The sequence below is a fragment of the Lynx canadensis genome, chromosome C2, assembly GCF_007474595.2.
Source record: "Lynx canadensis isolate LIC74 chromosome C2, mLynCan4.pri.v2, whole genome shotgun sequence".
In the NCBI taxonomy this organism is placed as follows: Eukaryota; Metazoa; Chordata; class Mammalia; order Carnivora; family Felidae; genus Lynx; species Lynx canadensis.
Genome location: NC_044311.2, coordinates 50832746 through 50845627, shown reverse-complemented (window position 1 = coordinate 50845627; position 12882 = coordinate 50832746).

Here is a 12882-nt window from a genome sequence, read left to right as displayed (position 1 = left end):
TTTCTGCTTGTAAACTGGCTCTGGGCACGGCACTATTTTTCTACAAAAGCAATCTTAGAAATTAGAGTCAGTGATCATCTATGACTAGTGACTGCAGTTCTGAGACTGGTTTTCATATACACTTTGTAGGATCAGCCTCACTATTTGGAGGTTGTACCCTGTGCAGGAACTTGAGTCATCACCTACCCATCCACTCCTCCACACTCTACTGCTCTCCTTTATGAATTAAGTCCTAAGAATTCCTGTCTCATTACTCCCCAAGGGTGTTCAGCCACGGCCATCTCTGACTTGTATTTTCACCCACCTAGTTAATTGCTTTCTTAGAGTCTTCTCTTAGGCTAGGCGATGTCTACCTCAGCAAATAACTTCACATCATTATAGAGGAGCGAGAAATTGTTTGGCTTATGGAATGGTTTATAAACTTGGCACTTTCCAGTTTATACCACCCCATGACCCAGTAATTGTGGGAGGACATGGTCCGGAGTGCAGAGGAAAGTTCTCATAAAACATGGCTTCCCTGGGTCCTTTGCTTGACTACCTGGTTAATGGAAGGAGGAGCATACGGATGTGGTGGTGACAGTGGTGGTGGTGGTTGTAATGGCAGCGGTGATAACAGTGGTGATGGAAAGATTTTGTTTGATCACGTTGGCACCTCACCCAGCCAAATATTGGTATGAAATATTGGTACAATTTCATTCTACTCTGACAATTTGAACTTATTTTGTCAACGTTTCTTAATTTATCTCCATTTTCCTCAAGTGGGATAGATCTTCACATGTATTGTTGTCATTTTTTCCCTTTAAAATTTAAAACATCTGGGGCACCTGGGTGGTTCAGTGGGGTAAGCATCCGATTCTTGATCTTGACTCAGGTCATGATCTCGAGGTTCATGAGATTGAGCCCCAGCTGGGCTCTGTGCTGACAGCATGGAGCCTGCTTGCTCGGGATTCTCTGTCTCTCTGTCTCTTTCTCTCTCTCTTGCAAAATAAATAAACATTTTTTAAAAATAAAATAAAATTCAAAACACCTTCTACCATTTGCCTAAAGCAAATGCTTTTAACTCAAGACCCAGGGATAAAAGGAAGCCCTGTTATATGGATTCAGATAACTCCTCCCTTCTTGGAAATCTACATGTGACACCCATGCTGACCAAACTGTAAGCTCCCAAATGGATTAGCAGTTTCTTACGGAGAATGACAATAATATACCTGTCATGTTGAAGAACTAAAAAATTTAAAAGAAGAAACGCAATTTTGCACGATACTTTACATCAACAAAGTATTTCTAGTTGTGTTTGTAGATCACGAGGCTGCCCTGCCCAGGAGCAGGGTTTTTTAAGTGTGCTCAATCTCAGGATTTAGGGGAGGCAGGCCACAGAGGAGCGTGGGACTACGGCATGTGGAAAAGCCTTGGTGTGGCCTCAAGAAGCCCGGAAAGGACTGAGGGAAGCCTGGGCAGGGTGCAGGGCAGTTTCCTGGGCTCTTTTATGGCTCTGTCTGTTCTTGCAGCCGATGACCTCAGGCACCCTGCAGCCTCCTTCCTGTATCTGTAAAATGGAGGAATGCAACTCCAGGACCTCTGCTCCGCTTTTTTCCCCCGGGGGGCCGGAGACTTCCTGAGCGGCACACTATAAAACTCACAGATCCTTCGCTCTAGGTGTGGTTAAAAGAACAAAATCATTATAATTACTGGGCGTACCTGTAGTCACTCGGCATCACATCTTCCCCTAAATGTGTGTCCTAGGTCTGCATGTCTGTTACCAAGAAAAGAACGCCACTGAGGATACGTGGAGAAGTTCTGCCGAAATGCCGGCTTTTATGCTGTTTTCTAGTGCCTGTCTTAATAATCACCTGCAAAGCTACAATTTGGCAGATATGAGCTGGCGGCCTAACCCAACGTCACCGTGTCTTGGTTTATTGAGGTGTCTCCCCGCGTGCCCGAGCCTGCCACACTCTCTTCCCACTTTCCCCCATGCGTCACCAGCATAGCCCTCTTTCAGCCACCTGAGTCTTCGTGTGCACCACCCGATACAGCAGCCAGGAGCCAGTGTGGCCCTTGAGCAGGCTACAGTGCCAGTCTGAAGTAAGTGTGAAATACACGCTGGATTTCCAAGACCTAGTGTGAGAAAAAGAATGTAAAATATCCCCTAACAACTTTTAATATTGCTTGCAGGTTGAAATGAGAATATTTTGGACATACTGAGTTGACTAAAATATGCCATTACAATTAATTTTACCTGCTTTTTTATTTTTTTTTTAACGTTTATTTATTTTTGAGACAGAGAGAGCATGAACGGGGGAAGAGCAGAGAGAGAGGGAGACACAGAATCGGAAGCAGGCTCCAGGCTCTGAGCCATCAGCCCAGAGCCCGACGCGGGGCTCGAACTCACGGACCGCAAGATCACAAGATCGTGACCTGAGCTGAAGTCGGACGCTTAACCGGCTGAGGCACCCAGGCACCCCTACCTGCTTTTTTAAAAAATCCTTTTTGAACGTGGCTACTGGAAAGTTTAAAATTACAAATGTGGCTTGCATTTGTAGCTCACATTATGTTTGTGTTCTTTAGCAGTCTAAATGGTTTCCAGGCCGTTGCATGAATGTGCTCTATTCAAGAAAAAACATGTCCTTAGACAATACCATCTAAAAATGTTTAGTATTTTTATACAAATATCAACTAGTTTCAAACGAATTATCAGCTAAATGTTGTATTTTTAACTTTTAAGAAGGATGCATTTATGTATCCCAAACAAAGCCCATTGTGATGGAAACTCAAATCTATTAAATCATAGGACAGATATTGGGACAATCTATAATAATACAGAGGCATGTGATAAAAGCAGTGGCACTGATCCTTTTTTATGTCATGGGCCCATATTGCTCACTGAACCAGTATTTATGATTTATCTACTACATCAAGACTATGCCGGGCTCTAGAAATACACTTGATAAATCTGATGAAAGTTTTAGACCCTCTCTGCAGAAAAAAAGCATATATGAACACACTTATGGACTTGCACTCCATTTTAGGTTCTTGTGAATCTTCTGAAGCCTATCATGCATCCTAAATTAATAATGTCTAACTTTGAAAACAGAGCATGGACCTTAGGGCCAGACAGATATGCGTTCAAATGCTGGCTCCACCAGTTTCTGGGGTGATCTTGGGCTATATTTAACTTCTCTAGGTCCCATTTTTTTCATCTGTAAGTTAGGAAGATATGGACAAATCGTGGGGTATTATGAAGATTAGCTACGAGATATATAAAAGTCTTTTTTGCACATTCCTTCCTAAGCACCTTAGTAGGGGTAACAGATCGTAACTATTATTTCTCATCTTGCGTTATGCGAGGAAGTGGCTCGGAAGGCTAAGTGAGGGAATGGATTCTTTAGTTTGAGTCTTCTTTTCTATGTCAACGTTTAAATCATGAAGTAGCCCTGGAGGTTAGTTGCTGAAAAAAAATAAATAAATAAGAGTTTGATTCTCCAACCAAGCCATGACCTTTTAAATAAGATGTCCAAAAGTGGCGTGCGAGTCGTCTGGGGTATTATGATCGACAGAACTGAGAACACATCTGCCCACACCTTATGAGATGCTCTGTGGTATGTGCATATGTTTTTCTGTGGTTTGAAAACAAATTTGTGTCTGCAAATCTTACACATGGGTTTCTGTTTTGGGGGGTTGTTTGTTTGTTTGTTCATTTCTTTTTTTTTTATTTATTTATTTTTTTTTTTAAAATTTTTTTTTTTAACGTTTTATTTATTTTTGAGACAGGGAGAGACAGAGCATGAACGGGGGAGGGGCAGAGAGAGAGGGAGACACAGAATCGGAAGCAGGCTCCAGGCTCTGAGCCATCAGCCCAGAGCCCGACGCGGGGCTCGAACTCGCGGACCGCGAGATCGTGACCTGGCTGAAGTCGGACGCTTAACCGACTGCGCCACCCAGGCGCCCCTGTTCATTTCTTTAGAAAACCATCCTGGTGGGTGTGTGCTCCTTACAGGCAACCTGAAGGCAACTGCCAGCAGGCACAAGCAAATGTTGGCATGAAAGTAGCCTTAAATGAGTAAGAACTTGGGCTAAGAAGCTAAATGCCATGTTATTTCTGCATTGCTTCTCCTTCCAATGTCACACTCTGGAATGGTCCTGCCTCCAAATCACTAAGTTAAAGTCAGAGTGATTCACCAACTACCATCAGGTGAGGGTAAGCCAGCCTTGTCATAATTTTACAGACTCCTCTTGCCACTCACGAAAACAAATTATGTATGGTATTTATGTACATCTGGGTTGCTGGGCATTTTCCAAACGCCTCTTGGAGAACATTAAACAGGAAATTGATGCCACAGGGCAAATATTCATTCTTCCCATCCTCTCTCACAAAAACAAGTACAGATTTGCTGTGGCTAGACTGACTTCCTGCAGTGTGCTGTATGTAGCTTATTCGATTTTACACTAGAAGGAAAAAAAATGCATTCTCTGTTTCAATTTAGGGCATGTTGAAAATGGCTAAAATACATAAACAAAAAGCTTCCCTCATAAGAGCACTGAAGTATAGAAATCAGGGCTTTATGAAATCACAAAATTCAAAGGTTAATGATTGTTCTTCATGCCTGTTGGTGAAAGTCAATCCATATTACAATAGACACATCATATTTAGTTTAAACAGCATGTTTTCTAGTTCTCAAATGGAAAACCTTTAAGCATATGGCCGCTGCAGCTTTTCATATAAGGATGGCCTCTTTTTCTAACCTGTTACCGTGGTCTTTGGTTAGTGTCCTCCTGGGGAGGACATTGTTTTTCCCTTTTCACTTTCTTACCATCCCAGAAACTATTTTGGAATCCATGGGACTCTGGAAGAACTTAATCTACTTCCAGTCCTAGGAATAGAGGGTGTGACTTAAGTTAAAGTATTCAATGCATTATCTCTCCTAGACATAGAGATTTGTTCAGAGGCATGTGATCTAAGCTTATCCAATCAAAGAGAATCTTGAGGCTTTTGCTAGGAAAACATCATTCACTTTTTCCTGGTGGACAAGACCACTGAGGCAGTTGGCAGTCACCTTAGGGTCATAATGGGGACTAACCGAATTTTCTTGAAAAAAGCAAATACCATGGAGGGCAGAATAGAGAAGCTAAAAAAAGACTAGGTCATCACTTTACTGCTGGATCAAGCTTTGCCTAAAGATCTATCTCTGGACCATTTAGTAATATAAACCACTAAATCCCCTATATTGCTTAAACTAGCTTGATTCGAGTGTTTTGTAATTTCGACCAAAGCTTCCTAATTGTCATGTCCATCTGTTAGAAAACATTTATAAAAGAAAGGTAAGCAGACAAGGAGATAATCGAATGGGCTACTTTTAAGGTCAATTTCGTAACTAATGATAGAAAAGCGGGACCATTAAGGAAGAAAGAAGTGACTGCTATTGAGAAAAGCATGAGGGAAAAAAAATGTCTCCAAATGATAAGTAACTACCACAGCACTGTGGGGTGGGAGAAAAACCAATCCATGTACTTCCCCCTAGGCCCAGGCAGAACGGGAGGTGGGGTAGGGACTTAGCAGCAGGAATGGTCTACCCTCAGCCAAAGCCATTCTTATTTACTCCCTTTCCTTCAGCTCTCAGATTGAGCTATTCAGCAACATATGCAGTCTGCAATTATCAGAGTCGTTTGACCTCCGTCCTCTCTATTGGTCCTTGCCACCTCCCTCTGAAGAATATATATTATAATTATGTCCCATTTTATACATGGAGAAACTGTGGCCCAGAAACCCCAAGTTACATGTACGGGAAACAAGCAATGGAGAATAGAATCAGAGCTCAGGTCTTCCTATTCCAAAGCCTATAATTTTGTCCTACAACATATATCCTTGAAGATCGTCTTTTCATGTTATATTTGGTAGTTAGGGCCATCTAGAGTGAAGCCTGGAGATATGTGACATCTGGCTTCATCCCTACTCTTTCCTTCACCAACAGTAGCCAGAGTTGATTTTGTTGACACAGTCCCCATAATTTCTTTCAGCAGTGTCCCATGCTCTTAAACTATCACCTTTCTACCTTCCTTGACTATCAAAACTCCCATTTCCTCGGTCCCTGAAGACAACAAACTACAAGGAAGGGGTTTTCTTTTTTTTTTTTAATTTTTTTTAACATTTATTCATTTTTTTTAATGTTTTTTATTTATTTTTGAGACACAGAGAGACAGAACATAAGGAGGGGAGCGGCAGAGAGAGAGGGAGACAAAGAATCTGAAGCAGGCTCCAGGCTCTGAGCTGTCAGCACAGAGCCCGACGCCGGGCTTGAACTCACGGAGTGTGAGATCATGACCTGAGCTGAAGTCGGACGCTTAATTGACTGAGCCACCCAGGCACCCTGTAATATTTATTCATTTTTGAAAGGCAGAGAGAGAGAGAGCGCAAATTGGGGAAGGGGCAGAGAGAGAGGGAGACACAGAATCCAAAGCAGGCTCCAGGCTCCGAGCTGTCAGCACAGAGCCCGACACGGGGCTCGAACTCACGGACCGCGAGATCGCAACCTGAGCCGAAGTCTGCCGCTTAACCGACTGAGCCACCGAGGCGCCCCAAGGAGGGGGTTTTCTGAATGAATGCACACTAAGATGTGAAATACTGATAACTTTAGGTGTTAATTCTATCTCGGAACATAAACACTTTATAAGTGAGTGCTTGGAGAGACAGTGACTTCCACTGAAGAAGTTAATCTCCCACTGTGAATTTCAGGCAGTGTGGCAAATTGGAGGCAAAAACACTTTGGGTAGGGGTCCTTCCTAGTTATCTTGCTACATAAACCCCGTCTTCCTTCACCTACTCGGATAGCTTTGGATACACCTTGATCCTGGTACAGAACTCCTCCTTCACCAGCCTAACATGGACTCAGTTACTCCCAAAGTAATTCCAAAGTGAATCTCAACACTTCACTCAGTAAACACTACTGAGTGCTTACTGTATGACGGCCCTACGCAGTGTCCAGGCACTTCAACAAAGATGGTATGTTATTTAGGCTCTTTCAAATGGCAAGGTGCAGGAGATGGAAATTATTAGAAAGATAGTGGGAACATGGAGCTACTAGAAGCAGCTTTTAGCTGGCCAGGTCTTACAGAGAATTAGAACACTGCGTAGCATGCAACAAGAGCTTCTGATGCCCTCAGGATACAACAAGAGCTCTGGTCATCAGGTCATCTGGTCATTGCCTCAGGCTTGTTTATTTATTCTTGCTCTAGTGAGTCCACTGTTATTGTGACTCAGCTACTATCTACCTTCATTCATTTTCCTTCCTTTCTAACTTTTCCCCTACTTCATAGCTTCTAGTACCTCATTGTTTCTGCTTCTAAGGCTCCAAGAGAGGATCTATTTGAGTCTGTTGGGAAGTGTCTCATCCCAAGCATCAATTTTTGGGTCCGACTCTCAAACAGGCACCCCATGAGTTCCCTATGGACCAGGTACCAACCTCTGAATAAAGCAGCCATGAAGTCGTAAGGACAGCAACCCTTGGCAGGTCCTTGAGACTCTGAAGAATCCACCTGGGAAATTTCCTCTTCTGCTCATTTTAGCAACAATCCTTTACCCAAAAAGACAAAAACAAAAAGTGAGTCTAGACTAGCCAGAGCACTGCTCCTCCCCCGTTCATGCTCTGTCTCTTTCGGTCTCAAAAATAAATAGACGTTAAAAAAAAAAAAAAAATTAAAAAAAAAAAAGGGGGCGCCTGGGTGGCTCAGTCGGTTGAGTGTCCGACTTCAGCTCAGGTCACGATCTCATGGTTCGTGAGTTCGAGCCCCACGTTGGGCTCTGGGCTGATGGCCCAGAGCCTGGAGCCTGCTTCCGATTCTGTGTCTCCCTCTCTCTCTGCTCCTCCCCTGTACATGCTCTGTCTCTCTCTGTCTCAAAAATAAATAAACGTTAAAAAAAAAATTTTTAGACTAGCCAGAGCAGAATGACAGGTCACTGTAGATTTAGTGGTAATTTACAAGAAAAGAACAGAATATTAGAGGGCTAGGGTACTAAGCACAGAAAGCAGCATGAGAAAAATAAGGTAGCAAAATTGACTAGGCTACTAAAAAACATGATCTCATTTAATCAAGACCTAAAAGGAGTGTAGTATGTTCCAAATGCACCTTAAGGACAAGATAATGGGGAATTGCAAGGAGAGTTCACAGAAACATGGAATACAAGAGCTGGAGAGTGCATGGCAGGTCACTTGTCCAACCCTCTCATTTCATAACTGGGGAAAGCCCATGAAAGTTAATTGGCCAATTAATTAATTCACAAAATTAGTGGTGGAGCCCCGACTCCTGAATCATGACCAATAAACCACCAGTCTATATTTCTGAGGTAGTAATGGATTTTTCTTCCTAAAGATGGAGTAGATCACATTTAATGCTCAAAGGACCCTACTGATTGTCCTGGTGAATATGGACAAGGGCAAATAACAAAGTTGGGACATAGTAGTTTAAGGTATTCACACAAGATAAAGTCTGTGTTTTCTACAAGAATATAGAATATAATGAGATGTAACAGGAAAAACAAAAGGAAGAGTTTGGAATCTGAGATTTAAGCGTCATTCCTGCCACCAGCCAGCTGTGTGTGCATGAACTACCAACCCGTGAGCCTCAGGCTGTTTATCAGTCTAAGGATAAATCAGGCCAGAGAACCACTCAGATCCCAGGTACTCCTGACTCCTCCAGTTCTAATCATTCTGGGAGAGAAAGCACCTACTTTTGGGGGTTAAGCTCAGAGGACCAGGAGTACAAAACCAGCTCAATGCCAATCAACTAAATTGAGAATTTAATAGGTTGTTCTCAAAATTATCTAAAGGCAAGTAGACTAAGGAAAGGATGTGGCCTTTCACAGCATCTTGGCTTAGATTTGTTGCCATCTCTGAAAGTACCCAGAAAGGCATTTAAAATCATCACATTTCACATGGGGGAAAAAAATCTCCATAGTGCACCATATATGGAGACATATTTAAACATGTAGGCACTTTTTCTTTCTAGTGAGCTGAAAATGGAAGAGACATGACAAGTAGCCAGTACACAGAGTGGCATTTTAATACATTCTCTTAGTAATAAATTTGGATGGGTGGAAACTAAAAATGGACCAGGTAGAGAGAAGGGTCTCCCAGTTGGAAGTCTTACTCTGAGAAAGCTAATAAATCTTTAGGCCGCTCACAGGGTCACTGCAGATGGCGAGACCCTAAACAACTCTAAGAGGTGCCAATCGTATCAAGTCTATATGGGTCATGCCTTGGGAGTGGTACACAGCACAGGCTCCAAAATGGTCCACAGTGGCCCTAACCATGGGAGTATTAGCCATATCCTTCAGAGTCCCATGGTGTTAAATGATACTTCAGCAGCTGCCTGTGGTACCAGCTCTTCTCATGATATTTCAGAACAAGCAACTATTCAAGAGAGCAAGCATATGGCAAGCATGTGGAAATCACTTCAATTGGACAAAGAAAACATTTTCATTTACTAACCAACTTTCAATCACCATAACATCTAGTTATAGTGAACATCCAGTAGCAAGAAACTGCCTGGATTTTAATCTCAGCTTTGGCTTCTATTACTAGCTATGCAAGCTTTGGGAATGCCACTTAATCTCTCTGTGCATCAGTTTCCTCAATGTATAAAATGGGGATAATAATAGTACCTATGTCATAAGGTTTTTATAAGAATTGAATTAAATGGTTTCACATTTAAAGAATTTCATATTTAACTAGGTGTCGGCTAAGCATCCAACTTCAGCTCATGTCATGATCTCATGGTTCATGAGTTTGAGTCCTACGTCAGGCTCTGTGCTGACAGCTCAGATCCTGGAACCCACTTCGAATTCTGGGTCTCTCCCTCTCTTTCTGTGCCCCCCCCACTTTTGTGCACATGCTCGCAGTCTCTCAAAAATAAATAAATTTTAAAAAACATAAAAAAAAAAAGAATTTAGAACAGTGCGTGGCACATGGTAAGCACTATGTATGGATTTGTTAAATAAATAAGTAAAAACTACAAGTACATATTTATTATCATTTATGACTCTTCCAGCATATTCTAATTGTTGGACAGAATGTTGTAGTAGCCATAGTACATTTTCATTATACACCCAACCAAAACATTACTAAGACAATAATTAAAACTGAAAGAAAAATAATATATTGACAATTGTTTAAACCCCTCCTTCTCCAAAATAGATTAGACATGAAATATATAAGTTAAAGAACTGCATTCTTAACATAAGGTAGTATTTTGGATTTTACAACAAATGTGTAAGTTCAGTATTTGGGGCACAAATTAGACTGTCAGACAAGGTGAAAGAGAACATCCAGATGAACACTTTCTTATAGGTTTCATTTCTTCTTCCAAAATCATAAATATAAAGTGGTTTAATAAGCTGACTACAGCCCATCTCATTATAAGAATATATGAACTCAAAGAAGTTAATATTCTCTACGAATTTGGATTTATTACACAAATAGCATAACAACAATAATAGAAGGAAGGAAATACCATTAACACACCTTAACACATCAGTTGTTTATAATTTTCTTTGCTTCTTTCTATACCAAGTCCATTTGCCTGCCTTTTTTTTTTTTTTTTTTTTTCATAGTGGTTGGGGGAAAAAAAAGGTAAACTGGTCTATAAGCCTCAGTCATCTGCCCTCTTCCCTTCTCACCCCACACACTCCCTCTGGGAGAAGCTTTTACCCATTCAGTAAATATTTATCGAATACCTCCCACGTGTCAAGTGCTGCTCCAGGTGCCGGGAATATAATGATGAACAAGACAGACAAGGCCCCAGTCCTCAAAGAACTTAATGCTAATCAGAAATAAATATATAAACCAATACATTAACAAAATCATTCCAGACGTTTTGGGATAGGAGAAGTTGCCTCTGGGATATTTGAGCTGAGAGGAGAACGATGAGGTGGTAAGAGCCATGCAATGAGCTGAAGGCATCAGGTGCAGCACATGCAAAAGCCCTGCCATGAGGAAGAGCTTCGAACATTTGCGGAAGCTAACAGGGGCCTATGAGAATGAGATGAGCCAGCAGGGGCATAAGAGGTAGGCAGGAGTCAGCTTCGTGAGGCCTTGCAGGCCATGGTGAGGAGTTTGGATTTTATTTTACGTGCAACAGGAAGACTTTGGAGGACTTTAAGCAGAGACAGGACGTGTTCCGACGAAACCCTTAGGTTACTCTTACAGCTTAGTGAAGAGCAAATTAAGATGAGACAAGAACAGAAGGATAGAGACCCATTAGTAGGCTATTGCAGTAGTGAAAACCAGAGAGGATGGTGATGTAGGCTCGGATGATGGCGTAAAGTAGATGGATTCAAAATGTATTCTGGAAGTAGCACCTGCAAACTTGCTGATGGATTAGATACAGAGGATGAGAGAAAGAGGACCCCAGAATGATCGGGATCCTTATTTTGGGGGTTAAGCAATTGGGTGTATGATAGAGGTATTTACTTAGAGTGGGATAGGAACATTAGTTAGGAGTTCATTTTCATGTACATTTAGTGTACATACCTATTTGGAGTTCAACTGGAAAAGTCAGTTATGCAACTGGGTCCATGAGTCTGAAGCTCAGGTCAGTTATGTATCAGCAGATAGTAAAAAGCCATATATATCAGCAGATAGATTGAAAGCCATAGGGCCAGAAGAGAAGTAAGGAGGGAGAATTGAAAACCAGGCCCAGTGACACTCCAACTTTCAGATGTCAAGAAAGGCAAAAAGCCAACTATAAAAACTGAAAATCAGGGAGGAAAATCAGGACAGTGTAATGTTTCTGAAGCCCGGAGCATAAACTGATTCAAAAAAGGAAAGAGTTCTTATCTGACTACCATTCATAGGCCAAGTAAAATGATAATGAAGAAAAATCCATTGGATTGGTAATATGGACAGTTTCAGTGATTTTGGCAAGATCATTGCAGCGGAGTCCTGGAGACTGAAGCCAGAATGGAGTGAGTCAAGACTGAATGGATTCAATGCAATTCCAGTAAAAATCCAAACAGATTATTTCTTAAAAATTAACAAACTGACTCTAAAAAGCATATAGAAAAGCAAAGGTCCAAGAATGGCCAAATTGCTCTTTAAGACCAAATCAAGTTTTTTTCATATCAAGACATGTTACAATTCAAAAGTAGTTATGGAACACTGATATATGAATATGCATAGCCATGCATGGCAGATTATTCAATAAATGGAATAACTGATCATCCATACAGAAAGAGTAAAATTCAATCCCTATGCCACACCATTCTGAAATATGAATTTATAGGCGGATTGAGAATGTAAAATAAATGGCACAATTCAAAAACTTTTAGGAGAAAATTCTATAACCTCAGAGTAGAGAAGAATTTCTTAAATAAGAGATATAAAGTTTTAACCATTAAAGAAAAGGAAAAGTCTGATAAATTTGATCAAATTAAAATTAAGAACATCTGTTTCTCAAAAGACACTATTAAGAAAGTGAAAACTCATACCACAAACTAAGATAGGAAGGGTGTTCGCAAGAACTGTAACCAGCAAAGGATTAGAATCCAGAATATCTACAGATCTCCTACCAATCAATATCAAAAGACAAGTGACTTGATAGACAAGGCAAAAGATGTACAAAGGAAGTTCACAGAAGAGAAATCCCTATTGGCAAATAGACACATGAAAAGATGTTTGACCTTAATACTTAAGAAAATGGAAATTAATATGATAATGGGATAACATTTTACATTCACTAGACTGACAAAATTAAGAAATCAGAAAATACTGGGTATTGGAAAGAATGTAGTCAACAGAAACTCTTAAAAATACTGCTGAGAATTCAAATTGGTGTAACTAACTTGGAAAACGTTATCATTATCTTACAAAACTGAACAATCATATAGCCTAGAGC